Source organism: Oncorhynchus masou, chromosome 6 (genome assembly GCF_036934945.1).
Source record: "Oncorhynchus masou masou isolate Uvic2021 chromosome 6, UVic_Omas_1.1, whole genome shotgun sequence".
Classification (NCBI taxonomy): Eukaryota; Metazoa; Chordata; class Actinopteri; order Salmoniformes; family Salmonidae; genus Oncorhynchus; species Oncorhynchus masou.
This window is the reverse complement of record NC_088217.1, coordinates 35,420,817-35,426,816: the sequence shown is the minus strand read 5'-3', so window position 1 is coordinate 35,426,816 and position 6,000 is coordinate 35,420,817. Positions and strand designations below refer to the sequence as shown.

General features: G+C 47.9%; 1 protein-coding gene across 1 annotated transcript in view; it reads left to right on the top strand.

Annotated features, from left to right (window-relative positions):
- Nucleotides 1-767: 767 nt before the first annotated feature.
- Nucleotides 768-6,000, top strand: part of cdk18 (cyclin dependent kinase 18) — a 67,263-nt gene continuing 62,030 nt past the window's right edge. The window contains exon 1 of the mRNA XM_064968538.1: nt 768-859. The gene's annotated coding sequence lies outside the window, so the exon portion shown is untranslated. The remainder of the gene's footprint in view (nt 860-6,000) is intronic.

Sequence of the window (6,000 nt, the reverse complement as noted above, 5' to 3'; positions counted from 1 at the left end):
ACACCCCCCCATATACACTGCTGCTCCTCTCTGTTATTATCTATGCATAGCCACTTTAATAACTACCTACATGTACATAATTACATAAATGACCTCGACACCGGTGCCCCTGCACATTGACACACTGACTCTGTACGGGTACCCCCTGTATATAGCCCCGCTATTGTTATTTACTGCTGCTCTTTAATTATTTGTTATACTTTCTCTTCATTTTTTTGTATTTTCTTAAAACTGGATTGTTGGTTAAGGGCTTGTAAGTAAGCATTTCACTGTACGGTCTACACCGGTTTTATTCGGCGCGTGTGACAAATACAATTTGATTTGTTCAGTTGCTTCAACCTGTTTCCAAAAAATGGCTGTCCTGCATTAGCTGGTTAAAGTGAGAATCATGTCAACACTGCAGGGCAGGCTGTGGAACGCTTGAACGATGCTGACCTGTGATTGGCCGTTGCTATAACAATGAGGGCGGGATGGATGCGGTAGGGGGCGGAGAGAGAGATTGACGATAACACTCTTCTGTAGCGTTCCCTCTCTTCTCATAATCTCGAGTTAGCTTCTGTTTTTTTCTGTTTATTATTTTTCAGTCAGCAGGTCATTGCATGCAGGCGGACGGAGTGGCTGAGTCCTGCGCTGTCAGAGGGGGAGATTTGAGTGGTTGTCTCTTGCTACTACGCTCTCTCTATTTCTCTCTCTTGCTTGTGTTCTGCCTGCTACCATCGGAATAACATTCCTACAGCTCTGGATTATCTGCCTAAAACACAGAATTACACTTTTAAACACACACTTGGGAAATCTCTGGATAACGTAAACATAAGGAGAGAGGCTTCTGTTTCCCTTCGCGGGCGACCTCTTCTCCCCTGTAAGTACAATTGCAGCTGCTCTCTCTCTCTCCCTCTCTGCAGCGGTGTGTAACGTTACTTCTCACGTTGTCTGTATCTCTTTCTCTCTATCTGTTTTACCGTTTGCAAATGGAAGCACTTATTTATCTAGTCCCCCCATTTGAAGGTGTCATATGTATTTGGACAGTGTATTAAAGTAATCAAATCTTTGTTGTACCCGTATTCCCTAGCACGCAATGACTACACCAAGCGTGTGAATCTACAAACTTGTTGGATGCATTTTTCAGTTTGTTTTGGTTTGTTTCAGATTGTTGTGTCCAATAGAAGAGAATGGTAAATTGTAAATAAGAAAATGTTTCTGAACACCTATATTAATGTGAAATGTCTCCATGATTATGGATATTGAGGGATAAATCGTGAAAATTTAATGAGTGAGAAAATGACACAGGCGGAGAGATCATACCCCCCCTTCAAAAAGTATTCCTGCTAATCTTGTGCGTCTGTGTCTCTCTCTCTCTGTGTCATACACCCCCCCCCCCCCCAGAAAAAATGCTAACCTCTCACCATTACCAATAACAGCGGAGGTTAATGTGCCGGTGTTCTTTTCTCATTACCAATAACAGCGGAGGTTAATGTGCCGGTGTTCTTTTCTCACTCAATAGTCACGATTCATTCATGATTATCCATAATCAAATTGTATTGGTCACATACGTGTTTAGCAAATGTTATTGCCGGTGCTGCGAAATGCGTGTTCTTCTAGTTCCGACAGTACAGCAATATCTAACAAGTAATCACGGTGACACACACATTAACGTAGCATGTCTTGGGGATATGATCAAATATGAGAATACACTCAAAATGTGACATTCTGTAATGTTGCTACATTTGATCTCAAATCCAAAATGCTAGAGTTAAATTAAACGTTTTAGCTTGACGTTTCTACAGATCTGCCAACCCTGGCTCGGTAAGGCCTTGCCCTGTGTCCTTTGCAGTGACACATTCACCTCTGGCACTCTTGCACAATTTATTTTATTATTAGTTATTTATTTTTAATAATTGCCAGCTTGGTTCTCCAAAGACACTAGGCTAAAGACACTGATTTGAAGTTGATTTAACAAGTGACCTCAATAAGGGATCACAGCTTTCACCTGGATTCACCTGGTCAGTCTGTCATGGAAAGTGTTGCCAGTTATTCTGCACTCTGGCACACTCAGACTAGAGTGCTCTGAAATCAGAGTAGATAGCCAGAGTAAATTCACAAACACCCTTAGATTGACGCATGTGCGTTAGACATTGTACTTTTCTTAAATGTTGTTTTGTATTTGACTAAAACAAGCAGACAACAAAATTGCTTTTGAAAAACGTAAACTATTTGTGAGCCAATTGGGTAACAGGTTGTTTTCTCATACCGACTGGGATTATCGCAATAATGCATCACCTAATCAACATAGGGAGGTTCTTTTTTAAAAATATATATTTTGAATATTCATCAATGTGTTGTGTGGAAGCTCTGTGGCAGCAGACTGTCAGCAGGGCAGAGGGAGACAGAAAACTATTAACTCAAAAAGCCTTTATCAGCACTGTTTGTATTATGTCGTTACATTACCATAATTAAAATAAAGGTTAAATAAATAAGTGTACACATTTAACATTTACATTACATTTAAGTCATTTAGCAGACGCTCTTATCCAGAGCGACTTACAAATTGGTGAATTCACCTTCTGACATCAGTGGAACAGCCACTTTACAATAGTGCATCTAAATCATTTAAGGGGGGGGGTGAGAAGGATTGCTTTATCCTATCCTAGGTATTCCTTGAAGAGGTGGGGTTTCAGGTGTCTCCGGAAGGTGGTGATTGACTCCGCTGTCCTGGCGTCGTGAGGGAGTTTGTTCCACCATTGGGGGGCCAGAGCAGCGAACAGTTTTGACTGGGCTGAGCGGGAACTGTACTTCCTCAGTGGTAGGGAGGCGAGCAGGCCAGAGGTGGATGAACGCAGTGCCCTTGTTTGGGTGTAGGGCCTGATCAGAGCCTGGAGGTACTGCGGTGCCGTTCCCCTCACAGCTCCGTAGGCAAGCACCATGGTCTTGTAGCGGATGCGAGCTTCAACTGGAAGCCAGTGGAGAGAGCGGAGGAGCGGGGTGACGTGAGAGAACTTGGGAAGGTTGAACACCAGACGGGCTGCGGCGTTCTGGATGAGTTGTAGGGGTTTAATGGCACAGGCAGGGAGCCCAGCCAACAGCGAGTTGCAGTAATCCAGACGGGAGATGACAAGTGCCTGGATTAGGACCTGCGCCGCTTCCTGTGTGAGGCAGGGGCGTACTCTGCGGATGTTGTAGAGCATGAACCTACAGGAACGGGCCACCGCCTTGATGTTAGTTGAGAACGACAGGGTGTTGTCCAGGATCACGCCAAGGTTCTTAGCGCTCTGGGAGGAGGAAACAATGGAGTTGTCAACCGTGATGGCGAGATCATGGAACGGGCAGTCCTTCCCCGAGAGGAAGAGCAGCTCCGTCTTGCCGAGGTTCAGCTTGAGGTGGTGATCCGTCATCCACACTGATATGTCTGCCAGACATGCAGAGATGCGATTCGCCACCTGGTCATCAGAAGGGGAAAGGAGAAGATTAATTGTGTGTCGTCTGCATAGCAATGATAGGAGAGACCATGTGAGGTTATGACAGAGCCAAGTGACTTGGTGTATAGCGAGAATAGGAGAGGGCCTAGAACAGAGCCCTGGGGGACACCAGTGGTGAGAGCGCGTGGCGAGGAGACAGATTCTCGCCACGCCACCTGGTAGGAGCGACCTGTCAGGTAGGACGCAATCCAAGCGTGGGCCGCACCGGAGATGCCCAACTCGGAGAGGGTGGAGAGGAGGATCTGATGTTTCACAGTGTCGAAGGCAGCCGATAGGTCTAGAAGGATGAGAGCAGAGGAGAGAGAGTTAGCTTTAGCAGTGCGGAGCACCTCCGTGATACAGAGAAGAGCAGTCTCAGTTGAATGACTAGTCTTGAAACCTGACTGATTTGGATCAAGAAGGTCATTCTGAGAGAGATAGCGGGAGAGCTGGCCAAGGACGGCACGTTCAAGAGTTTGAGAGAAAAGAAAGAAGGGATACTGGTCTGTAGTTGTTGACATCGGAGGGATCGAGTGTAGGTTTTTTCAGAAGGGGTGCAACTCTCGCTCTCTTGAAGACGGAAGGGACGTAGCCAGCGGTCAGGGATGAGTTGATGAGCGAGGTGAGGTAAGGGAGAAGGTCTCCGGAAATGGTCTGGAGAAGAGAGGAGGGGATAGGGTCAAGCGGGCAGGTTGTTGGGCGGCCGGCCGTCACAAGAAGCGAGATTTCATCTGGAGAGAGAGGGGAGAAAGAGGTCAGAGCACAGGGTAGGGCAGTGTGAGCAGAACCAGCGGTGTCGTTTGACTTAGCAAACGAGGATCGGATGTCGTCGACCTTCTTTTCAAAATGGTTGACGAAGTCATCTGCAGAGAGGGGGAGGAGGGGGAGGAGGATTCAGGAGGGAGGAGAAGGTGGCAAAGAGCTTCCTAGGGTTAGAGGCAGATGCTTGGAATTTAGAGTGGAAGAAAGTGGCTTTAGCAGCAGAGACAGAGGGAGGAAAATGTAGAGAGGAGGGAGTGAAAGGATGCCAGGTCCGCAGGGAGGCGAGTTTTCCTCCATTTCCGCTCGGCTGCCCGGAGCACTGTTCTGTGAGCTCGCAATGAGTCGTCGAGCCACGGAGCGGGAGGGGAGGACCGAGCCGGCCTGGAGGATAGGGGACATAGAGAGTCAAAGGATGCAGAAAGGGAAGAGAGGAGGGTTGAGGAGGCAGAATCAGGAGATAGGTTGGAGAAGGTATGAGCAGAGGGAAGAGATGATAGGATGGAAGAGGAGAGAGTAGCGGGGGAGAGAGAGCGAAGGTTGGGACGGCGCGATACCATCCGAGTAGGGGCAGTGTGGGAAGTGTTGGATGAGAGCGAGAGGGAAAAGGATACAAGGTAGTGGTCGGAGACTTGGAGGGGAGTTGCAATGAGGTTAGTGGAAGAACAGCATCTAGTAAAGATGAGGTCGAGCGTATTGCCTGCCTTGTGAGTAGGGGGGAAGGTGAGAGGGTGAGGTCGAAAGAGGAGAGGAGTGGAAAGAAGGAGGCAGAGAGGAATGAGTCAAAGGTAGACGTGGGGAGGTTAAAGTCGCCCAGGACTGTGAGAGGTGAGCCGTCCTCAGGAAAGGAGCTTATCAAGGCATCAAGCTCATTGATGAACTCTCCGAGGGAACCTGGAGGGCGATAAATGATAAGGATGTTAAGCTTGAAAGGGCTGGTAACTGTGACAGCATGGAATTCAAAGGAGGCGATAGACAGATGGGTAAGGGGAGAAAGAGAGAATGACCACTTGGGAGAGATGAGGATCCCGGTGCCACCACCCCGCTGACCAGAAGCTCTCGGGGTGTGCGAGAACACGTGGGCGGACGAAGAGAGAGCAGTAGGAGTAGCAGTGTTGTCTGTGGTGATCCATGTTTCCGTCAGTGCCAAGAAGTCGAGGGACTGGAGGGAGGCATAGGCTGAGATGAACTCTGCCTTGTTGGCCGCAGATCGGCAGTTCCAGAGGCTACCGGAGACCTGGAACTCCACGTGGGCCGTGCGAGCTGGGACCACCAGATTAGGGTGGCCGCGGCCACGCGGTGTGGAGCGATTGTATGGTCTGTGCAGAGAGGAGAGAACAGGGATAGATAGACACATAGTTGACAGGCTACAGAAGAGGCTACGCTAATGCAAAGGAGATTGGAATGACAAGTGGACTACACTTATCGAATGTTCAGAACGTTAAGCTTACGTAGCAAGAATCTAATTGACCAAAATGATTGAAATGATACAGTACTGCTGGGGTAGGCTAGCTGGCAGTGGCTACGTTGTTGACACCACACTAATCAAGTCGTTCCGTCGAGTGTAATAGTTTCTACAGTGCTGCTATTCGGGGGCTAGCTAGCAGTGTTGATTACGTAACGTTACGTTAAAAGAACGACAATAGCTGGCTAGCTAACCTAGGAAATCGCTCCAGACTACACAATTGTCTTAGATACAAAGACGGCTATGTAGCTAGCTAGCTACGATCAAACAAATCAAGCCGTTGTACTGTAATGAAGTGAAATGAAAATGTGATACTACCTGTGG